This window comes from Hyla sarda, chromosome 1 (genome assembly GCF_029499605.1).
Source record: "Hyla sarda isolate aHylSar1 chromosome 1, aHylSar1.hap1, whole genome shotgun sequence".
Classification (NCBI taxonomy): Eukaryota; Metazoa; Chordata; class Amphibia; order Anura; family Hylidae; genus Hyla; species Hyla sarda.
This window is the reverse complement of record NC_079189.1, coordinates 131,295,899-131,321,855: the sequence shown is the minus strand read 5'-3', so window position 1 is coordinate 131,321,855 and position 25,957 is coordinate 131,295,899. Positions and strand designations below refer to the sequence as shown.

Below are 25,957 nucleotides of genomic sequence, written 5' to 3'. Positions count from 1 at the left end.
TTGGCAGAGGTTAAGGAGTGAGTTTTCGGCCAATGAGGCTCATGCAGGCTCTTCAAATACACTGTGGAATTCTGAAAGGAAGGCTTGCAGATTGGAGGACACCGGGTCATTTCTGTCCTGAAGACGAGTGGCCCAAGCCAGGGTTTTCCCAGAAAGGAGAATGACCACGAACATCACCTTGGCACGCTACGTCGGGAACTGCTCAACCATAAGTTCCAAATGCATAGAACATTGGGTCACAAACCACCTGCACAATTTAGGGTCCCTTTCATACTTGGAGCCAACGGAAGCTGCAGACACTGGAGGAATCACAGGAGCAGGAGACGGCTGCTGAGCAGTGAGGAGGTGCTGCATCATTGCAGATAGTTGATTCAGCTGTTGCGCTTGTGCAAATTGCTGTGATTGTTGAGCCACAACAGAGGAAAGGTCAGCAAGGTTTGGCAAGGTTAGCAAGGTTCGGCAGAGGCACCTCAGCAGGATCCATGGCCAGATTTTACTGTAACGGCTGTGGTGAAGTGGATCCGCTGAGCCTGTGTGGATGATGGCGTGAGCTGTACCAGGGAGCAGAGTCTAAGGTGCCGCTGGTTTTCACCAGAGCGTTCCGGAAAGCGGGATGGACTTGCTGCAGCATGTGGCACCCAGGTTGCTACCCCTGATATGACTCCTCCACACAGGATGCCAAGGTGAAGCATGGATCAGGAAGGATAAGACAAACTCGTAGTCGGGGACAGGCAGGAAAGTCAGGACAGGCGGCACTGGAGCGTGGACAGGAAACATAGCAAGGAGATCTGGTACACAGTAAGGCAGAACACAAGTAATGTATGCTTTCTCTAAGGCTATGGGGCACAAAGATCCAGCAAGGGGAAACAGGAAGTGCTGACAGTGTAAACGAGCAGCAGTAACCAATTAAGGGCGTACTGGCCCTTTAAATGGCAGAGAGCAGCCGCGCATGCACCCTAGGGGGCAGGTACACACATGCCAGTGACCTGGGACAGCGGAGGAAGCAGTAGGTGAGTAACGGCCTGGCATTTGAATGCGGGCACCGCTGGCAGGACGACAATGAGGCAGGAGAGCGCTCCCAGCCAACGTGTCTGGCCAGAGCACTAGTAACACACACACTGAGGTTAGTATATTATCTATAGGAGGAATCTCTAGAACCCCTAAGCTCCTTAGAGCCTTTCCAACCATTGTGACCATATTTGCTCCAACCTCAACTTATTATTCTGCTATATATATTGCTTTTTCCCAGCTAAGTATAGCTTCCGCCTTATCAATAAAGTTTCCTGAACTGGGCAAGTATTTTCTTGCATATATAGTAGTGGGCCCCCTCCATTTTCTCATATTCCCTGAGAGGGAGATCCTTGGTATACCCTAGGATACATATTTTAGGGACTCTCGGAATAGTGATGGCAAAGGCAGAATAAATAGTACTTAATATAGATGTCCAATAATCCTGAATATTTGGGCAACTCCATAACATATGGTCAGCCCATCCTTGAAAACATCGTTGACATAAAGAGTCTTGTTTAAACCCTACTCTATGAAGGAAAATTGGAGTCTGATAAATTTAGGATATAAAATTGAAATAGATTTAGGAGATCGTCTCTTTTTGCATCTCAACTCCGGAACATAACTTCTTATCCCCTTATCCACAGGATAGGGGATATATGTCCAACCGCTGGGACCCCTTCGATCTCCTGCCTGGCGTCCCAGCTCTCCTGGTGCATGGAGCAATCTCCGCTCTAAGCAAGGAGACTGTCGGCCACTGCGCGAAGCTGTGGTCAACATGCCCCCTCCATGCAATTCTATGGGAGTGCTGGACATACATGAGTGTTGTGTCTCTATCCCTCCTATAGAGATGCATTAAGGGAGAGAAGAGCCAGTGTTCTGAACACAAATGTTCAGAACCTGGGGGCTACTGGCAGGAGAAATTAAATTAAATCTGTATCTTAAGCAGATACAAACATATCTGCAGAGGATGTACCCGAGAGAGCATTTCTTTTCAGGTTACAATCTGACACAACAAAATAAAAAATATATAAATATCTTTATCAACTAGAGTTTTATTATATTTATTATAACTTTTCCTAGAGGCCTGTCCTTACAATTGTCTACAGGTTTTGGATTATTCAGGTTAGAAACATTATGGTATGGAGTGCTGGCATCACAACTATTCACCTCAGACACATCTCCCAACATTCTACATACATGCCAAACCCCAGCTCCCCACACAAACAGAATAAATCCCTGGATCATCTTCTCCAGAATCTAGTATCAATAATACTCCACTAATGTATCCATGTAGACATGAAATACATTCATGAACAAATCAGTGGGAGATGACTCAGAGCGGAGTTCCTCCAGAGACTTAGTCAATCAAGGAAGTGTGTCCATGACATAGGTAATGACGCATGGACACAGCAGGACTGGTATTTGTCCAAGAAGGCAGGGGGGGGGGGGGGGGGGGGCAGTTGTTTGACTGGCTTTTTCAGTATGAAAACCTATTGGTTTTGCATGCTTTACAACATATCAAAAGTGATTGTATCTGACAATGCCCATTTCATCCCATTGTTAGAAATAGGAATGTGTTTATTGATTTTTAGGGGATCTTTCTAGCACTGTGTTAAAGGATCATTAACTGCTTGCTGACAAATCCAGAGTATTTGGGGAAAGTAGTAGCAACACTGCAAGTAATCATGGATCTGCAAAGCTGCCTATTAACACGGGATTAACATTTCAGCTAACCATCATTTTTTTTGCCCATGGGCAGCTGAAAGCAAAAGTATACCATGATCAGCCGATTTTTTATGATCAATTGCCACTTTGCACATACTAATTGGGGGAGATACCTGTCCAGAGGAAAAGTTGCTGAGTTGCCCATAGCAACCAGATTGCTTATTTTATGTTCAGAGGCCTTTTCAAAAATGAAAGAAGCAATCTGATTGGTTGCTATGGGCAACTCAGCAACATTTCCTCTGGGCAGGTTTTGATAAATCTCCCCCACTGTGTTTTTTTTACCAACCCTTTCTGATCTCTCTTGATCTGGTGATCAAAGTTTTACATATATGACCAGCTTTAAGCATGAATGAGAACCTTTTCAGCTGCTTGCAAATTTACAATGCAACAGGCACCCCTACTCCTGTATTATAAAATATTGAGGGATGTCAACTGATGTTGAGAAAGTCCCCTGTGATATGTTGTCTGGCATTTCTTACAATCAATTCATGGGCGATAAGGTTGGGATGCTCAACTTTAGTTATTCACAAGCACAGCCAAGATTTTTAAACGTATAGGCCATGAAGTGTGCAAGGGATTATCTCATAGCCCATAGAACTTCCATCTTCGTCTGTTTTCCATCAGTGCACAGACTTTTATAGTTGCCATCTTAACTGCTCCACTGTATCAGAAAAAAAAGATCTTTGAGACCAATATGTACTCCATAAAGCATCCCATCTTTATTTGTACAAGGTAAAATGATCATTAAAGTAAAAGAATTGCAAAAATGGCCTTTAGTCACAGTATATGTAGGGGCTCATTCATACTGCGGACATTCAGCCGGTGGATTTCCGCCAGCTGATCATCCGTTTGAGGTGGTAAGACCACTGCAGTCACACGCTGCCTCATAGACTACAACACAGTCATCGTCTAGCTCCCTTAATTATTTGTATCACTTTTAATCTTACAAAGGCAAGTTGGAGCTTTTCTTGGCTTAATATCATGCCAGTTTCTTTAGATCATGCCCTAGGTATTTAATTTTCATATGCAGGATTGGTCATACTATGCCCGTAATGATTATACTTCACATGCTTCAGTGCTATGTGCCAGCAGTGGCATGTGGCACAATGACAGTTGGAACACTTACCCTATACTGCTATGACACTCACTGTGCATATTGCGACTGCACACATGCAAAGATACCCAACTAGATGCCAGTCAGGATGAGGTTTGAGACTTCCACCATCAACATCTAATGTGTAACATAGCCACAAGATGTGATTTTCTTGTAGTGTTTGGCTTGTTTCATGAGAACGGATCTTAAACTAGCATTTAAAAATCAGGACAGATAGCACATAAACTATTTGGATCTCAACACCAAATATCATGCCAACAATAATTTAGCTTTTATAGTGCAAATCAACTTGTCCATAATTTTAGCTTGCAGTACTTACCACTGTAGGGAAATATTTCATTCTAATAATTGTAGAGTACATTTTTATAATCTAGTGTTGTGTCATAAAATATAACAATTTAACTAAAAGGACAACTCTACTAAGCTGAAAGCATTCTCTGTATAAAAAATGAAACTGTAAATGTACAGACGTAAAGCAATTTAATATAAAGTAACGGCTGAACAGCTACAGCCAAAGTCCACAGTAGGTGACATCACTTAAATTCTGCCTTCCTGCTCTTTTCTAAAGCCAAAAGAGAAGCCAGGGGAACAGAGCAGTGGAGAGTTGTATTACTTATTTATGTAGCTTTCATTGATGATGCATATACCCAATGGGGGGGGGGGGGCATAATACCTAAGCTCTGGACAATCTACATTCTCTTTAAGCTTTTAATAATAGTCAAGAACCACATGGTAATAGTACCTAAAAATCCAAATCAATGAATGTTCAATATTACTCACAAAGAGTGTGACATGACATATATACAGTATATAAAAGCATACAGCAGTGATAAGTGATAGAATGACCTACACACATATTCAAGGTTTAGGAACAAGGAACAATAACCAAGACTATCTACATCAATGAATGTTTAAAGTGGCTCCTTATGCACGGAAGATAAGGTATGACTCAGGAAGCATTTTTTAAAGACAATGTTTCTCTCTACATCCTTTTAAGATTACAATCTCTTCTATAACATAATCACATTTTGCCATTAGACCATAAAATGACATAGGAAATACAATCTACAAAATCCCTAACTCTGAATAAGGGAAAATAAATATGTTTTAAAATTGTAAATGTTTTGAAATTATCTGTTAAGATTGTTTTAGTTATGTAAATGTTATTATATTCTGTATTCCCTCTATCTCTTGAATTTTAAAGCCAAAGCACACTGAAGGATAAGGGAAGTCTTCCTGGAATGAATGTAAACGAAGGTAAAAATTTTGTAAATATAACTGGCTATTTAAAGAATGCTGCTTTGTTACCCATCTCCTAGCTGAGTATGGGCATGAAACAGGTTTTGTTTTTCAGTTAGAAAATTAATATAATTCTCACTTTAAAGTAAAAACAAAAAAAGGCAAGAAGCTACACTAATCTTTAATACTAGAAAAGTCGTTCTAATATATATAAAATACATGTGCAGGCCTCATGCTGATACCTACCATTGTGCTCACCACAATCAAAACAGTTTAGATGATCTTGCTGCATGCACACACAGTGCACACCACTTATTTTCTGCACAATCATATAATATGTACATGTTATAAGCATAGGTATCCAGCAGGTTAGCAGGCATAAAAGCTGCCAGAATATAAGGGGGCAGAATTCCACTGAGAAGGGGCAGTTAAAGGAAAACGGTCAGCTTGCTCTCCCCGCACTAACCAGCAGTGCTTACCGTGCCCGGATCCACCTCACCCCTCCCTCCCCTCCTTTTGGACAAAATCTTCAATTTTCTGTATATGTTAATTAGGTGCTAACTGGCAGAGGCGGCGTAACTTGCATCATCTGCAGCATCGCCCGCTCATCCGCAGCGACGCCAAGCTAATCAATATTCCTCCCCTCCCTCTTCATTACAGAGCGGGGAGAAGAGGGAGAGGCGGAGGGAGGGGAGGAATATTCACAGGACCATGGTCACAGGAAGACCAGAGAATAGAAAGGAAAAGAAAAAGGGAGTGGAGACTTAAAACAATCAAAAGCTTTCAGGTCTGAATTTAGATTTTTTTTTTTATGTATCAAATCAAGGAAATTTCTAAAAATGTCTTTTGAATAAAAAAATAATAATGTAATAATATTAAAATCTGGTTGGCTATATGGTTAAAATGCTGCAAAATAAATACATAAAATGATATATGATGCTCTTCGACCTATAGGTAGGTGTGGTTGTTAACTGCAGCTTCATTGTACATTTGTTTTTGATTAAGCGTCTATTCACACTCACAGTATCCTGCGCATATTTGATGAGCAGGATTTGAAGCTGTGTTGTCATTTAGTTTCCACTGAAATCTGCAGCTTCAAGTCCTTTGTATGAAATATGCACACTATACTGTACATGTGAATAGACTCTTTGGGTACGTTCACAGTCACGCCCCGCTCGTGATGTCACGACCACGCCCCCTCAATGCAGGTCTATGGAGGGGTGCATGACGGCCATCACACCCCCTCCCATAGACTTGCATTGAGGGCGCGTGGCTGTGACGCCACGAGCATGGCGTGACTGTGACATCACGAGCCTCCAGCGCTGCACCCAATGGTCTTAAAAATGCCGGGTGCAGCAGGGATATCGCTGGGGTCCCCAGCAATCAAAAATCTTATCCCCTATCCTTTGGATAGGGGATAAGATGACTAGGGGTAAACTATGTATGCCAACTACTAAGAAGACTAGTTGTTAATTGTAGTCTGACTGCATGCAAACATGCTGTCATTTCATTTTTGTATCACCTATAACTTTTAAAAAGTTTGAGTGTCATTCTATGATTATTTTATTGCATTCTATAATTGTAATTTTTAGATGACTGACTGCCCCGTATGGTTTCTAAATGTAATGCTGAGACCTCAAGGATCAATAACGCTTTATAAATATGTTATGCTGCCCTTTAACTTCCTGAGACATTACTGATTAAAGATCCCCTATGAAGAATAATTTGACTATTTTAGAAGTTACGTAGTTTTACTGTCTTAATTAAACTTCAAAGAACAAATATATTAATATCATTAATATTAATGTGGTGTCTGCTATGCTGATTATTTATACAGTAACTTTAACCCGCAATCAAAAAGACAATTTATTAATGGGCTCTTTGTTTCTATTTTGTAATATTGCATGTTCACATATATGGCATGTCTACAGATGTATGGCCTGTGCAGATGAGAATCTGTTCTGGAATCTTTGAATGGAAAAAAAAGACAGTTAAATTAAAGGAGTTATCCAGCATAGGGTGATTTTAGTACTTACCTGCCGGACAGTAATGAACATGCTTATGAAGGATCTGTGCTTGTCTTGGGGCTAAATTGATATGAGGTGATTCCAGTATAATGCTGCTGATTTTTTTTTTGTTAAATGGCTATTTACAGTTACTATATGTCCAGCATGCACCAGAGGGAAACTGATACTACAACTGATCCCATTCATTTAAATGGGACAGTTCACAATCATCCAGCGTCTTAATTTTGACGCAAGATGGTTGGACATGCTGGACGGCACCTGACAGGGGAACCCAGCTTGCTGTGTTCCACTGTCAGGCATCCTGAAACAATGGACGCCGGATCCCATACAACTGATGACAACTGATGCACGTCACGGTCATAAATTATGGCATCATTTGCGTCGAGATCTAGGCTGAGTTCACCTATGTCCCTGAATTCCTTGTTTGTAAGAGTGAGGTAACTTTACTACCTCCTACACATCCGCCACCCCCACCCATTAAGGCAAAGATGTGCTGCCTTCCATGCTTTGCTGTGAACAATAGACCAGTGTTTTCTAACCAGGATGTCTCCAGCTGTTGCAAAACTACAATTTACTGCAGAATGATCTCCCTCCCACCCAGTGGTCGCTCCACCCATTGAAGGAGACAGGCTCCTTTGAACACCTGACTAGTGATGTTATGTCTCCGGCCGCACTGCAACCTGGAAAAACCTACGATGACAGTCATTTTGTATGCTATTAAAAATAAATATCGGGGCAAAGATCACATAAGAATTGCAAGACCCCCATCATACACAGGTACAAACACTATATTATGAACTACACTAATTTCACCACCCCTGTAAAATAGTCAAACAAAAAAAATCCTGGAATAGCCCTTAAAGCTTACACTTAGGTTTTTGTGAACATTATTATTGTGATTTCAAAGTATGAATATTCAAAAAGCCCTCATTAGTTTACTTGTGACTTATTTTTTGAGATATTTCTGAAGTGTTGATAATTAGTAAAAAATCATAAAAGTTGCTAATAAAACATCACTTACATCAATAGCTACAATATACCACACAGGCACACTAAATAGATTTTACTAGGATAAGCCAACATTGGCACATCTGTACGTGTTAAACAAATCATATTGTCAATATTTTTTTTTTTTTATTACCTTAATTTAAATGCTTTTTATATTTTGTTGCTACACCCCATTTATAAGATATTACTATTTGGTTGGCTATATGCACTTTTTACTTTATTTCAGGAACAGGGAGGCCTATAAACAAAATACAAGCAGTATTGTCATCAGGAAAGCCAAGATAAAAAGGAACAAAAAAATTTCCACTTTTACATCGACATTGGTGATGACCTAGTTCAATGCCTCCATTCCCAGTTTTTTCAGCTTTGACAGCAACATAACCTTTTTTGAGAGATCTATGTTCACAATTAAACATAATTTTTAAGCAATATATATATATGTCAAATTAAGAAAGTTTATTGTTTAAAATGATGGAATCCCTCCACGTTAAGGGAAAAAATAATGGAATCGCATGGTATTTTGCTCTGCTTTAAATCATATACTGACATTTGGCAAAAAAAAAAAAAAAAAAAAAAAAAAAAAAGCAAGTTAGTGTGCTGTAAACTGTGAGTGCTTACAGATCTTACCAAGCTGTTGGACTCCACTTGCCAGGAATAAAATCTCAAAGCAACATGCCTTCAGAATAAAATGCAAAACAAATGAAAAACAAATGGACAGAAGCAGAAGTTACTGGTTGAGATAAAATATGGGGCATACCGTATTTTTCTGACCATAAGGCGCACCGGGTTATAAGGCGCAATATCAATGATCGACTGCTAAGGGGTTTATTTTCATACATAAAGCGCACCGGGTTATAGGGCGCATTAAATGAAACAAAACTCTGATACGGCAAGTCAAATTTTATTCAACTCTTAATTCAACTCTTTCACAATAACCATAAAATGGTCTTTCACAATAACTCTCAACATTGTTCAGTAAAATAAAATACAAAACAATACACTCACTTTTTCAGTTTATTCCTCTACTACAAATCCATCAAATTCTTCAATGTCTGAGTTTAACAGTTGGGTGATTTCGGCATCAAGCACGCCCGGAACCCTCTCATCATTATCAGAGTCAGTCTTGTTGCTGTTACTTAGCTGTTCAGTGATAATCCCAGCCTTCCTGAAAGCTCGGATGACACAGGAGACCGATATGTTCGCCCAGGCATCCACGATCCACTGGCAGATAGTGGCGTAACTCGCCTGACGTTGCCTCCCTGTGTTGGTGAATGTGTGTTCGCCTTCTGTCATCCAATGCTCCCACACAGCTCGCAATTTAACTTTAAATGACCTGTTGACACCAATATCTATCGGCTGGAGTTCTTTGGTTAATCCACCCGGAATGATGGAAAGCACCAAATTAGTTTTCTTCACTTGGGTTTTGACAGCATCTGTCAGATGGGCACGCATGGAGTCACAGATCAATAGGGACAGATATTTGTGGAAAAAGCCATCCGGTCTCTTGACGTAAACCTCTCTCAGCCACTCATCTTCTCCTCGCCCATCCAGCCCTTCAGGTTACCCTGGATGATGACGCCAAGCGGAAACTTTTCTTTTGGCAGAGTCTTCCTCTTGAAAATTACCATGGGTGGTAGTTTCTGGCCATTAGCCTGGCAATCGAGAACTACAGTGAAGGATGACTTCTCGTTTCCTGTAGTGTGTATAGATACCGTACTGGTCCCTGTTTTCTCGACAGTACGGTTTACGGGGATTTCAAAAGGTGAGGGGGACCTTGTCCATGTTGGTGATGTGTTCAGGCCGGATCTTTTCATTGATCTTGTTCTTGCAGTAGGTGCAAAAAATGGCCAGCTCTTCTTCGTAATCCTTTGGCAGTTGCTGTGAGATAGTAGTTCTTGTGCGGATGGAGAGATTATGCCTTTTCATAAAACGGAAGCATCAAGAGGGACCTGCTCGAAAGTTGTTGATCTCCGCGTCGCGTGCTATCACTGTTGCTTTGAGTCAAATAGAGAGTAGAGACGCTTCAACCTGCGGTTCTCTGTTCAATAACCCACTGTTCAATTTTGTCCTCCAACTGTGGCCATCTTGCTTTGTTTCCTCGGAAACTCAGTTTGGTCTTCTTTACCTGGTGCAGGGCGTCCTCATGCTTCCTCCACTTCCATACCATTGATTCATTGATGCTGAATTCTCTTGCAGCTGCTCTATTTCCATGTTGTACTGCGTGACTGATAGTGTTGAGTTTGAAATCCGATTTGTAAGCATGTCTCTTAACAGGACCCATTTTTGGGCAGCGGGTATAGAAAATGAATGAATGCACACACCTCCTGACTACGATGGCTGTAATGCCCAATCCAAGCAGTGCAGCTTCGTAGCTTTGGTAATCTACGAAGTTGCACTGCTTGGATTGGGCATTACGGCCATCTTAGTCTGGAGGTGTGTGCATTCATTCATTTTCTATACCCGCTTCCCCAAAAAATAGCACCTGTTAAGCGATACGCTTACAAAGCAGATTTCAAACTCATATATATCACACAAACCCGGGGCCGAAGCCCAGAGCACAAATCCCTATAGGGTAAACCCCCCAAAATAAAATATAACTTTTATTGTATTATCATATAAAATGATGACAAGTGATTAAAACCCCAAATTTCATAGTTCCAGATAAGTAATGAATTCTGGGATTAACCCAGTAGTTTCCTGTTTTATGGGTCTGCAGTACCCAAACAAATGGAATCTGTGAAATAGATTAAAATCTGAAATTTGCCTCCTCAGGAGTTCTTTTTGTGGTAGATTTCAAACTCAACACTATCAGTCACCCAGCAATACAACATGCTGGCCGTGCTAAAACATTTTGACAGATCTTTGAGTGCCGTGTACCACATAAATCAGTTCTAGGTCAGAAAACACTGTTGATTTGTGAGAAAATTTAAGGATTTTAAGTGTGCCTTATCGTCCTAAAAATACGGTACATTTCAAAAAGTCAAACAAAAACAAGCACTAAACACTTAAATGGAAGAAAACTAAATTAAAGTGGGCAACAAAAAAGCAATCAGGTGTGGATGCTTAGATTATTGGAATTTTCGGTGTTAAATCCCTAATCTGTGCTAACCAAGGAGACATGGGGAGATTTATCAAAATCTGTGCCGAGAAAAAGTTGACCAGTTGACCATAGCAACCAATCACACTGCTTTCTTTAGTCAGAGGCCTTTTTAAAATTAAAGATGCAATCTGACTGGTTGCTATGGACAACGTTTCATAAATCTACCCCAAATATGTATGTGATACTTGTCAAAGATTTGAACTAAACAAAAAAAAATATGAATAAAATGGATTTAAAATGCTTTGTATAATAATATTTAAATGTAGAAAAAAGTAAGATTTAATATAGTCTTATTGTATAACAGACAAAGACCCGAAAACAGCTAAGGGTTTCCTTAACTAAACATTGAAAGTCTATCTAGATTATAATTGAGGAACTGGTGGGACTCTGATCTGCAGGACCACAACTGTACAGAATTAAGCAGGGCAAGGCCGCTTCAATCTGTTTCCTTTGCTTATAAGTGGGTGGTCCCAGGCATCAAACACCAATAGATGTTATATTAATGGCCATCAATATTGTACTTAGAAAAGAGATTTAATCCCTTTCAGACTGAACAAAATTTCCTCATTTTTAGTAGCCTTAATATGTGATATTAAGAATAGTTTCAGCTGTAAACTTTACATAATATTTTTTCCTTGACTGATTTAAGCACAGCACAACAAAAAAATGTATATTATTTAATTTTATCATAATCACTACTTTCCTCATAAATGTTTAATATTGCAGCAAAGCAGGGGATGTACAATACATTAAAAGGAGTTGCAATGAATTAATAAAAGGCCTCCTAGGTTTTTCCTTTAACTTAATTGTACACTACATGTATAGAGAGGATAGCCTACTGAGTACAATTTATAGCTAATAGGCGTTGATGATATATACATACCAATCTTTATAAGAGCAAGTGCAACATTTAACTTCACATGACGAAATCATAGTAATAATACATAAAGCCTACATTTCCCGAAAATGGTTTTGATCTCTCCAATTTTATTTCAGAAGTTATTTTCCCTTTTTGCTTACAATCTAGGCCAAAATAATTTTAGAATCAGCCAATTAGTTAAAGTTGCTTGAAGACTGGCAAAAAAAAAGTGACAAGAGCTGGGATGCAACCCAGGCAAAGGCAAATGAGAGTATAATAAACATAACGCTATCAAAGAAAATAAAAACAAGGGCAAAAATTAAAGCATGCCATACTTTGCACATTACAAGATAATACATGTAATCCCCCCAAAAAAAGACATCAATACAGCGACATAGTATAACCCTTCTGAAACCTATCCACTCCATCCTCCCACACAACCAAGAGTTTTTCAAACAAAACTATTATTAATAACCCATGCAATAAAGGCATCCCATAGTCCAAAATAATTTTAGAATAAAAATAAAGTTTCTATTTGCATGTTTTTTTTATAGTATCATTCAACCCATTCAAAGCCTTTTTGTTATTGAAAAACTGTAAACTACGTGAAAGAAAGTTTGGATAAAAATATCCAAATAAGTTCCAATATACATAGTGCAGAGATTCAGAAAGACTGAGAGATCAAGCAAGGAGGGAAGAGGGAGTTACCTTGTACGTATAGTTTTGCTGATCAATCACAAGTAGCAGATCATGCCCTGTGCAGGACTGTGTTCTAAATCTCGCTCCTGCCTACTCCCATCGGATTTCTGATCATTTTCATCCATACCTTCATGGTGTGTTCCACTCCCGCAACATGTGTGTCCAATCCAGCCCCCTCTCACAAATATTTTGTCACAGCTTTTATGGATAGTACACCCTGTGCCATTTTATCAGCCCTCTGTGGCATTTCAGAAGTTTGCGGGACTGTGCAGGACCTGTTGTATGTTCTGTGACTTCCCGATGCAGGATATATATGGAATAATAGGAACAGAGAATGGCACGTAATCCAAGGTAACCAAAAGAAACAAATATAATCTATTTGGGACTTCAGTATATATGGAAGTAGGAGCTTCCCTTAGCTCAAACAGTAATCACATATATAAATGCAAGTCACATAAAGACAGTGTTAGTTTGTCTAGTGCGGGTGAATGGTATTTCACTCACCTATTCGTGTTGTGCGGCAGGCACAACACTGTTTTGAGCGTTGAAAGAGTATGGCAGCTCTCCACATATCCTCTGGCAGCCTTACATCCGAACCGCAACTGTGTCGGTCATGGCAATGGAAGTGGTCCCGAAAAGGAGTTGCTTCAGCAGTTTCCAGGAGGGACAAAAATATGGATGGTGTATGTGGCTCCTTGAGGATATAATTCAGTCAGACAAGTATCCTAGGTAGTTAGGGTTACTTGTTTATTCCATAAAAAGGGACAGTCCATACATTTGCAGAAATATATGGAGCAATGTAAAAAAATAAAATAAAAGAATAAATAAATAAATAAAAAGACAAGGCAAATGGAATAGCAATGCGTTTCGCAGGGTGATCCCAGCTTCATCACCCTGCGAAACGCGTTGCTATTCCACTTGCCTTGTCTTTTTATTTATTTATTCTTTTATTTTATCTTTTAACATTGCTCCATATATTTCTGCAAATGTATGGACTGTCCCTTTTTATGGAATAAACAAGTAACCCTAACTACCTAGGATACTTGTCTGACTGAATTATATCCTCAAGGCGCCACATACACCATACATATTTTTGTCCCTCCTGGAAACTGCTGGAGCAACTCCTTTTTGGGACCACTTCCATTTCCTGTGACTTCCCGGACATTTTAACATAGTAAAAAGTAATTCAACCCTGTAAATTGTGGCAGAACTAGCTAGCTGTCGATTATGTATGGGGGTCTCGCAAATTCTTCTCCTAGAGAGGATGCTAGATATTAAGTGACAGATGAAGGATGAAGGGCTTCAGGCAGGTTAGCTAGTCAGGACAAAGGGATGTTAAAAATTAAGTTTGTGTTGGTAGTTTAACCCCCTGGGGATGGAGCCCATTTTGACCGGAAGGATGGGAGCATTTTTTGTAAATCTGACCTCTGTCACTTTAAGCATTAATAACTCTGAGATGCCTTTACTTTTGAATTTGATTCTGAGATTGTTTTTTCATGACATATTCTACTTTTTTGTCTCTAATTTCTCTAATTTCTAATTTTTGTCGATACTTGCATCATTTCATGGTGAAAAATTCCAAACTGTGGGCCTCCAGATGTTACAAAACTACAACTCAAAGCATTGCCAGACTGTCCAGGCATGCTGGGAATTGTAGTTCGGCAGCTCACCAAAGAGGATCTTCACTTTCCCCCGCAGTCTCCTCCTCTTCCGCTGCGCAGCTCTTCCTGTGCCTGCCACCGCTGCTGCTCGTGCACTGCCTGCCGGGTAAGACCCCTGCGCCAGTTTCTAGTACACCCCCACCTCGCTATGCCCGGACTTCTTTGGGTGGGCAGAGCTAAACTTTAACCCCCCCCCCTGCCATTGGTCGGTCAGTCCTGACCGACCAATGGCAGGACATAGGAGGAGGTGGCACCCCTGTCAGCTTGCTCCTATCCTTTAGGATGATCTGGCAATCGGGTCACAGAGACACTATCAGCCCTGAAGTGCCGTGATTCAGCAGTCAGAATTGACCGGCGAATCACGACGATCGCTGTTATGAGGGGGTCTCAGGATCCCCTTAGGCAATGTCCGAGATGCCTGCTGATAGATGATAGTCATCAAGGTCCAATCCCCGCTCGGCGAGCGTACAGGTACGCTCTCCGTCCTTAAGTACTGGGACGCTAGGGCGTACCCGTACGCCCTCCATCCCCAACAGGTTAAAGAGGGACAGTGCAAATCTGGCATTATCTGAAAGTTTAAAGGAATACTCCAGTGGAAAACAAATTTTTTTTAAATCAACTGGTGCAGAAAGTTAAACAGATTTGTAAATGACTTCTATTTAAAAATCTTAACCCTTCCAGTACTTATCAGCTGCTGTATACCACAGAGGAAGTTCTTTTATTTTTGAATTTATTTTCTATTTAACCACAGTGCTCTCTTCTGAAACCTGTCCATGTCAGGAACTGTCCAGAGCAGGAGCAAATCCCTATAGCAAACCACTCAAGCTCTGGACAGTTCCTGACATGGACAGAGGTGTCAGCAGAGAGAAACGTGGTCAGACAAAAGAAATTAAAAAAGAAAAGAACCTCCTCTGTAGTATACAGCAGCTGATAAGTACTGGAGGGAATAAGATTTTTAAATAGAAGTAATTTACAAATCTTTAACATTTTCTGGCACCAGTTGATTAAAAAAAAAAAAAAAATTTCCACCAGAGTAGCCCTTTAACCTCTTAAGGACCAAGGACGTACTGGTACGTCCCGAGTCCTTTCCCTTTCTATAACGCGTGGCCCCACGTCATAGTCTAACAACGACCGGAACCCGTGGCTAATAGCGCGCAGCACTGATCGCGGTGCCGCACGCTATTAACCCTTTAGACGCGGTGTTCAAAGTTGAACGCCGTGTCTAAAGTGAAAGTAAAACAATGCCGGTTAGCTCAGGGAGCTGTTTGGGAAAGCCACGCCGAAATTGCGGCATCCCGAACAGCTTACAAGACAGCCAGAGGATCCATACCTGCCTCCATGCTGTCCGATCGCCGAATGACTGCTCAGTGCCTGAGATCCAGGCATGAGCAGTCAAGCGGCAGAATCATTGATCACTAGTTTCCTATGAGAAACCAGTGATCAATGTAAAAGATCAGTGAGTGCAGTGTTATAGCCCCTATGGGAGCTATAACATTGCAAAAAAAAAAGTGAAAAAAAGTGAAGATCATTTAACCCCTTCCCTAATAAAAGTTTGAATCACCCCCCTTTTCCCATTAAAAAAAAAAAAAAAACAGTGTAAATAAAAATGTGTGCGGAAATGTTCAAAGTATAAAAATATATCATTAATCAATGGCGTACGCGCTAAAAAAATTCCAAAGTCCAAAATAGTGTATTTTTGGTCACTTTTTATATCATGAAAAAATTAATAAAAAGCAATCAATAAGTCTGATCAATACAAAAATGGTACCGCTAAAACCTTCAGATCACGGTGCAAAAAATGAGCCCTCATACTGCCCAATACGCAGAAAAATAAAAAAATTATCGGGGTCAGAAGATGACAATTTTAAATGTAAAAATATTCCTGCATGTAGTTATGATTTTTTTCAGAAGTACAACAAAATCAAACCTACATAAGTAGGGTATCCTTTTAATCATATGGACCTACAGAATAAAGAGAATGTGTCATTTTTACCGAAAAATGTACAGCATAGAAACAGAAGTCCCCAAAAGTTTTTTTTCAATTTTGTCTCACAATGATTTTTTTTTTCGTGTCGCCGTAGATTTTAGGGTAAAATGACTGATGTCATTACAAAGTAGAATTAGTGGCGCAAAAAAATAAGCCATCATATGGATTTTTAGGTGCAAAATTGAAAGAGTTATGCTTTTTTAAAGGTAAGGAGGAAAAAATGAAAGGGCAAAAACGGAAAAAACCCTGGTCCTTAAGGGGTTAAGTATAACTACTTCTACTGTAGTGGCACCATTGCAAATATATTAGTCAGGAAAAGTGACTAAAGCATGGCCAGAGTTCTTAATATGTGCCCAAAAAGGACAGAGGGTCTTAGATTGTTTTGAGGTTAAGTTCTATATCTTCTGTTCCCAAAATGTTAAAAGTTTGTTTTTTAATCCCTTAACCCCTTAAGGACTCAGCCCATTTTGGCCTTAAGGACTCAGACAATTTACTTTTTACGTTTTCATTTTTTCCTCCTCGCCTTCTAAAAATCATAACTTTTATATTTTCATCCACAGACTAGTATGAGGGCTTGTTTTTTGCGCGACCAGTTGTCCTTTGTAATGACATCACTCATTATATTATAAAATGTATGGCGCAACCAAAAAACACTATTTTTGTGGGGAAATTAAAACGAAAAACGCAATTTTGCTAATTTTGGAAGGTTTTGTTTTCACGCCGTACAATTTCTGGTAAAAATGACATGTGTTCTTTATTCTGAGGGTCAATACGATTAAAATGATACCCATTATTATATACTTTTATATTATTGTTGCGCTTAAAAAAAATCACAAACTTTTTAACCAAATTAGTACGTTTATAATCCGTTTATTTTGATGACCTATAACTTTTTTATTTTTCAGTATAAGCGGCGGTATGGGGGCTCATTTTATGCGCCATGATCTGTACTTTTTTTTGATACCACATTTGTATATAAAAAACTTTTAATATATTTTTTATAATTTTTTTTTTAATAAAATGTATTAAAAAAGTAGGAATTTTGGACTTTTTAAATTTTTTTTCGTTCACGCCGTTCACCGTACGGGATCATTAACATTTTATTTTAATAGTTCGGACATTTACGCACGCGGCGATACCAAATATGTCTATAAAAAATGTTTTTTACGCTTTTTGGGGGTAAAATAGGAAAAAAACGGACGTTTTACTTTTTTATTGGGGGAGGGGATTTTTCACTTTTTTTTTACTTTTACCTTTACATTTTTTTACATTTTTTTTTACACTTGAATAGTCCCCATAGGGGACTATTCATAGCAATACCATGATTGCTAATACTGATCTGTTCTATGTATAGGACATAGAACAGATCAGTATTATCGGTCATCTCCTGCTCTGGTCTGCTCGATCACAGACCAGAGCAGGAGACGCCGGGAGCCGCACGGAGGAAGGTGAGGGGACCTCCGTGCGGCGTTATGAATGATCGGATCCCCGCAGCAGCGCTGCGGGCGATCCGATCGTTCATTTTAATCGCGAACTCCCGCAGATGCCGGGATCTGTATTGATCCCGGCACCTGAGGGGTTAATGGCGGACGCCCGCGAGATCGCGGGCGTCGGCCATTGCCGGCGGGTCCCTGGCTGCGATCAGCAGCCGGGATCAGCCGCGCATGACACGGGCATCGCTCCGATGCCCGCGGTTATGCTTAGGACGTAAATGTACGTCCTGGTGCGTTAAGTACCACCTCACCAGGACGTACATTTACGTCCTGCGTCCTTAAGGGGTTAAAGCGTATCCGTCAGATCCAACAACATTTTTTTTTTTTTTTTAATATATCACTCAGAACCTAATCCTGACCATGTACATCTAATGTCTGTGTCTAGCACTTTTTTTTTATTTTTTTATTACACTTAAAATTTTGGTCATCTGAATGCCTCTCAAAGGGAGGGGGTGTGGCCTCACTGTGCAGGTCTCCATCCCCTCACTCACTATCGGCTCACAACTCCCCTAGCATTAGCAAAACTACAACTCCCAGCTTGTCCTCACTGACAGTAGCAGGACACAAGCTGACAGTGGGAGGATTTTTCCTCCAGCTGTGAGCCCTGCTCTCACAACTGTAAGTCAAGGAAGTGTGTCCATGACATAGGTGATGATGCATGGACACAGTAGGACTAGTATGTGTCCAAGCAGGCAGGGGGGGGGGGGGCAGTTGTTTGACTGTCTTTTTCAGTATGAAATACTGAAAATTTTCTAATGAAAGCAATTGCAAAACCTATTGGTTTTGCATGCTTTACAACATATCAAAAGTCTTTGTATCTGACAGTGCCCATTTAAGGATGCAGATTTTCCGTTTTTGCATTTTCATTTTTTTCCTCACCACGTTCTAAAAATCTTAACTTTCAAATTTGCACCTAAAATTCCATATTTTTGCGCCACCAATTCTACCAAAAAATCCACGGCAAAGCGGGAAAATAAATCATTATGCAACAAAATTGAAGCAAAAATGCCATTTTGTAACTTTTGGGGGCTTCTGTTTCTATGCAGCGCATTTTTCGTAGAAATTACACCTTTTCTTTATTCTGTAGGTCCATACGATTAAAATGATACCCTACTTATATAGGTTTGATTTTGTCGTACTTCTAAAAAAAAAAAAAAAAACATAACTACAGGCAGGAAAATGTATACGTTTAAAATTGTCATATTCTGACCCCTATAACTTTTTAATTTTTTTCGCCGTGATCTGAAGTTTTCATCGGTACAATTTTTATATTGATCGGACTTTTTGTTTGCTCTTCATAAATTTTTTCATGATATAAAAAGTGCCCAAAAATACGCTATTTTGGACTTTGGAATTTTATTGTGCGTACGCCATTGACCGTGCGGTTTAACTAACTATATATTTTTATAGTTTGGACATTTTTGCACGCGGTGATACCACAAATGTTCATTTTTATTTACACAGTTTTTTTTTTTAAATAGGAAAAGGGGGGTGATTCTTACTTTTATTAGGGAAGGGGTTAAATGATCTTTACTAACTTTTTTTTTTGCAGTGTTATAGCCCCCCCCCTGGAGGCTATTGACATGGAAAAGATCATTGTAATCGGCGTTTGATTGCTCAATCCTGGATTTCAGGCTTGGAGCAATCAATCGCCGATCGGATGCGACAGAGGCAGGTGAGGGGACTTCTACTCGCGTTCTAGCTGAACGGGACATCATGATTTCACCGCGATGGTCCCAATCAGCCCGGCTGAGCTGCTGGGAAGCTTTTACTTTAACTAAAGGGTTAAGCGCGCTATTAACCCAGGGTCCCGGCTGTCATTAGCTGCCGGGACAGATCCGGTATGACACGGGGTCACAGCGTGACCCCATGATTTATACCGGGACTGGGAGCATTGTCACATTTAGGAAGCCCCTATCGTGCCAGAACAGCAAAAAAAAAAAAAACACATGGCATATTATTTTGGAAACTACACGCCTCAAGGCACGTAACAAGGGGTCCAGTGAGCCTTAACACCCCACTGGTGTTTCACAACTTTTTGTTAAAGTTGGATGTGTAAATGATTTTTTTTTTTTTTCCACTAAAATGCAAGTTTTCCCCCAAATTTTTACAAGGGATAATAGGACAAAATGTCCCCCAAAATTTGTAACCCCATCTCTTCTGAGAATGGAAATACCCCATGTGTGGATGTCAAGTGCTCTGCTGGCGCACTGCAATGCTCAGAAGAGAAGGAGTCACATTTGGCTTTTGAAAAGCGAATTTTGCTGAAATGGTTTTTGGAGGGCATGTCACATTTAGGAAGCCCCTATGCTGCCAGAACAGCAAAAAAAAAAATTAAAAAAATGGCATACTATTTTGCAAACTACACCCCTCAAGGAACACAACAAGGGGTACAGTGAGCCTTAACACCTCACAGGTGTTTGGACAACTTTTTGTTAAAGTCAGATGTGTAAATGAAAAAAAAAAAAAAGTTTTCACTAAAATTTTACATTTTACAAGGGGTAATAGGAGAAAATAACCCCCAACATTTGTAACCCCATTTCTTCTGAGTATGGAAATACCCAATGTGTGGATGTCAAGTGCTCTGCTGGCGCACTACAATGCTCAGAAGAGGAGAAGCACCATTGAGCTTTTGGAGACCGAATTTGGTTGGAATAGAAGTCGGGGGCCATGTGCGTTTACAAAGCCCCCTGTGGTGCCAGAACAGTGGAACCCCCCCACATGTGACCCCATTGTGGAAACCACACCCCTCACAGAATTTAATAAGGGGTGCAGTGAGTATTTACACCCCCACTGGCGTTTGACAGCTCTTTGGAACAGTGGGCTGTGCAAATGAAAAATTACATTTTTCATTTTCACGGACCACTGTTCCAAAAAATCTCTCAGACACCTGTGGGGCGTAAAAGCTCACTGTACCCCTTATTACAATACATGAGGGGTGTAGTTTCCAAAATGGGGTCCATTGTTCTGGCTCTATGGGGCCTTTGTAAACACACGTGGCCTTCAATTTCGGACAAATATTCTCTTCAAAATCCCAATGGTGTTCCTTCTCTTCTGAGCATTGTAGTGCGCCAGCAAAGCACTTTACATTGACATATGGGGTATGTTCTTACTCAGAGGAAATGGGGTTACAAACTTTGGGGGTCTTTTTACAATTTTTCCTTGTGAAAATGAAAAAGTTTGGGTAACACCAGCATTTTTGTGAAAAAACATGTTTTCTTCATTTTTCCATCCAACTTTGAAGAATTTTCATTAAACACCTGTGGTGTGTTCAGGTGCACTATACCCCTTGTTACATTCTGTGAGGGGTGTAGTTTCCAAAAAGGGGTCACATGTGGGTATTTCTTTTTTTGCGTTTATGGCAGAACCGCTGTAAAATCAGCCACCCCTGTGCAAATCACCAATTTAGTCTTCAAATGTACATAGTGCGCTCTCACTCCTGAGCCTTGTTGTGCGCCCGCAGAGCATTTTATGCCCACAACTGGGGTATTTCAGTACTCAGTAGAATTTTTTTTTTCCTTTTAACACTTGTGAAAATAAAAAAGTATGGGGCAACACCAGCATGGCAGTGTAAATTCTTTTAATTTTTTTACACAACAGGCTGGTGTAGCCCCCAACTTTTCATTTTCATAAGGGGTAAAAGGAGAAAAAGCCCCCCAAAATTTGTAGTGCAATTTCTCCCGAGTACGGAAATACCCCATATGTGGCCCTAAACTGTTTCCTTGAAATACGACAGCGCTCCGAAGTGAGAGAGCACTATGCGCATTTCAGGACTAAATTAGGGATTGCATAGGGGTGGACATAGGGGTATTCTACGCCAGTGATTCCCAAACAGGGTGCCTCTAGCTGTTGGTAAACTCCCAGCATGCCTGGACAGTCAGTGGATGTCCGGAAATGCTGGGAGTTGTTTTGCAACAGCTGGAGGCTCCGTTTTGGAAACACTGCTGTACAATCAGTTTTTCATTTTTATTGGGGGTGGGACAGTGTAAGGGGGTGTATATGTAGTGTTTTACCCTTTATTATGTGTTAGTGTAGTGTAGTGTTTTTAGGGTACGTTCGCACTGGCAGAGGTGTACAGTGAGCTTCCCGCGCCACAGTGAAAAATTTGCCGCAGCTCATCCTTGAAGCAGGAAACTTACTGTAAACCTGCCCATGTGAATGTACCCTGTACGTTCACATGGGGGGGGGGACTCCAGCTGTTCCAAATCTACAACTCCAAGCATGTACTGACAGACCGTGCATGATGGGAGTTGTAGTTTTGCAACAGCTGGAGGCACACTGGTTGGAAAACCTTCAGTTAGGTTCTCAGTATTTTCCAACCAGTGTGCCTCCAGCTGTTGCAAAACTACAACTCCCAGCATTTAATGATGCTGGGAGATGTAGTTATGCAACTGCTGGAGGTACGCAACTACAACTCCCAGCATGCCGAGACAGCTGTTTGAGCATGCTGGGATTTGCAGTTTTGCAACATCTGGAGGGCTACAGTAAGAGACCAGTGCACAGTGATCTCCAAACTGTGGACCTCCAGGTGTTGCAAAACTACAAATCCCAGCATGCACAGACCGCAAACTGCTGTGTGGGCATGCTAAGAGTTGTAGTTTTGCAAGATCTAGAGGGCAGTATAGAGATCACTGTGCAGTGGTCTCTAAACTGTAGACCTCCAGCTGTTGCAAAACTGCAAATCCCAGCATGCCCAAACAGCTGTCTCGGCATGCTGGGAGTTGTAGTTTTGCAACATCTGGAGGGCTACAGTGTAGAGACCACTGTATAGTGGTTTCAGACTGTAACCCTCCAGATGTTGCTAGGCAACTCACCGGCTTCCGTCGGATCCAGGGAGCCCTCCTCTTCTGCCGCACGATATGCCGCCCACGCCGATCTCAGACACCGATAGTCGCCCGCAGCCTCCACCGACGGGTAAGTGGATCTTCGGCGCCAGGTTCTCTTCGGTTCCCCGTTCTGCCCGGCCTATTGTGGGTGGGCAGAACGGGGAAAACGAAAGTTAACCCTGCCACCCCCGATCAGCTATTGGTCGTCGCTTTTGATGACCAATACCAGGGATAGGAGGGGTGGCACCCCTGCCACCTCACTCCTATCCCTTCAGGGGGATCGTAGGTGTCATGGACAACCGCGATCCCCCTTATATTCTGGGTCACCATAGACCTGTATGACCCGGAATCGGCGCAAATCGCAAGTGTGAATTCACTTGCGATTTGCGCCGATCGCCGACATGGGGGGGTCTGATGACCCCACTGGGCATTTGTGCAGGGTGCCTGCTGATCGATATCAGCAGTCACCGCGGTCCGGTCCCCGCCCGGCACACGGCGGGGACCGAAATTCCCACAGGCCTACAGGTACGCCCTGGGTCCTTAAGACCCAGGTACTGAAGCTGTATCCATACACCCTCGGTCCTGTACGGGTTAAAGGGTAGCTCCCACCATCCTTTTTTTTTTTCCCCTGCCTATTGTCCATCTATCCCTAACCCCCCCCCCCCCTGCCCTTAATTTTTTTTTTTTTTTTTTACTATATTAAAAATGCTTGTCTGCCTGGTAGTGTGCTCACTACCAGGCAGACATCCCCAGCAGGCACGATGTAACTGATGCCTGCTGGGGCCAACACTTCCGCCCTTAGTTCCTCTACACAGGGTGCCTATAGCTGTTTCACCACTACAACTCCCAGCTTGCCCTGACATCTATTGGCTGTCAGGGCATGCTGGGAGTTGTAGTGGTGAAGCAACTAGAGGCATCCTTCCATGGCTGTGGCAATCAAGTCTATAATACACCGCCCGCCCCCCGCTTCCGCCTGGGCACGACTAAGTGTGGGAAGGGACAAGTCACGCAAAAAGAATACAATCTCCCCCTGACAGGGCAAAAAAGGGGCAGCATACAGAGAGGAGTAAAAGTCCCGAAAGACAGAGTTGACTAACTGGGGAACTACCACCACAGCACCATCACTACCTTAAGCGACTAGCCCTCCCCTGCCAACAGTTTACCGTTTTTATCTCCGAACTCAAAAAGGGCAGCCTCCCTATCCACCAACCGCAACTGGACCCTATCTGTCTGAACGACCAACAAGGATCTCTGAGCTTTGGTCCACGCCCTCTCATTCTCAGGGGAGGAGTTTCTAACATACAAGAGGTGGGAGTTCTGAAGGCGGAGTAACAGCATACCCTCCATGTCTGACCTAAGTTTCCTCTGGCTCGCCGCTCTCACAATAAAGGCACCTCTAACCGTGGCCTTGTATGCATCCCATTGAACTAGGGGGTCAGGATAGTCAGTACTATGCTCCCAATAATCAGCATGAGCAACTCCCAGAGCCTCCACTACCGCCCCCACCTCCAACCAACCAGGGTGCATGCCCCATATAAGGGAAGGGGGACTAGGGCCTAAGTGCAGAACTACCAATACAGCAGAGTGGTCTGAGATCCCCCTAGTGGTGTAGGAAACATCTCTTACCACTGGGAGGAGGTCCTCGGACGCAAGTGTGAGATCAATTTGAGAGAATGACCTATGGGCCGCAGAGTAGAAGGAAACTGAAGAAGCAGTCGGGCACTTCCACCTCCAGAGGTCGGTCAGGCTCAACACCAAATGCCAGGTGTTAAAGGAGGAGGAGTCAGGGTCAGCAGCAGTGGTGCAAACGAGCAGAGGATCAGGAACTACATGGAAATCAACTATGAAAAGGGCAGGGTCAGAGGGAAGAGACAGTAGCCTGTTAGTAATAAGCTCCAGGACTGAGGCACATAAACAGAGACAAGAACAAAGGATAAGGAACAACGTAAAATCACATCTCTCCCAAAATGGTCACAGACCACCTGTGAGACCACCAGCAGCAGGACTTAGTGATGAACATAGAGACACCCCTAGCATAGGTGGAATAATATTGTATGGTAGCCTCTCACTATCCAGGCCCTTTTGAGAGCAAGAACCTTTTGACCCGTAATATGAGTCTCCTGTAGGCAAATATGAGACTGGCGTTTCACAAAGTCTAGACAAAAGGCTCTTTTAAATTTAGAACTGAGCCCCCGTACATTCCAACTACCTACCTTCAGGGTCCCCATCAAAAAAATAGTTGTGCAGCCACACAGCTGAGGAGTCAGCGAAGGAGTCAGTCCGCAGAAGGCAACGACAACACCACCAGTCACAGCAATCCAGGGCCACACAGAGAGCAGGTAGAGACACACTAGGGTGAGAGTGCAGGCAGAAGGAGGTATTCCAATAGCAGAGGCAATCCCCAGGAAATCAGAGAAGCACTAGAGGGCCTATTGGGTCATAGCCAGGGGGAGGGCAAATCGAGAGGTGCCATGCGGGATCGGCCAGCAGTAAGGGCTTCACAAGTGACCAGGCAAGCCACAAAAAGCACCAGTAGCACCAGAAGTGCCAGCAAGCCAAGCCTCCCAGGAGCAGATAGAGAGTCACTAGGCCAATATGCAGGCAGCAGAAGAGGCTGGCACAGGTACCACAAGTCTCAGCAAGCCCAGGCCCCCAGGGAGCAGGTGGAGAGTCATTAGGCCAGTGTGCAGGTAGCAGGAGACAATGTAGGGGGCAGACAGACCCAGAGGCCAGTACAGGCAACACAAGCCCCAGCAAGCACCCCTTCAGGGCCCAAATGTACTCACTCCTCAGCGGTGTTCAGCCAGGGGACTGTGTGACGTCAGCAGCCTTTCTGTCCGGCAGGAGAAGCTATGGTTTCCCAGGGAACCCCCCCCCCCACGAAAGCTAAAGATGGCGGCCTTCTATCAGAATGGCCGAGGGTCCAGGAAGGAATGTAGAAAGTCTAAACATAGGCGCCCCCCTCTGCTCACGACCGCACCGTCCGGTTCCAGCGAGGGATCCACCACTGCCTGCGCCCGATCCAAACGTTCTCCGAGCACTCCTGACCAGCTCCGCCAACCCTTCGGGAGCCACTCGCAGCTCCACCGGACACAGACCTCTAGCAGCACCGCAGTCTCCGGGGGGGATTAAGTAAGCACTGGCCAGCAGCAAAATAGGAAGATGTCAGGGTAATATAAGCAGAGCAGTGGGAGCTCTTAGAGCACGC

At 42.3% G+C, this 25,957-nt stretch overlaps 1 protein-coding gene across 1 annotated transcript in view; it reads right to left on the bottom strand.

The window, feature by feature from the left end:
- Positions 1 to 25,957, bottom strand: part of NAF1 (nuclear assembly factor 1 ribonucleoprotein) — a 128,799-nt gene that overhangs the window by 21,456 nt on the left and 81,386 nt on the right. The gene's annotated exons all lie outside the window — the stretch shown is intronic.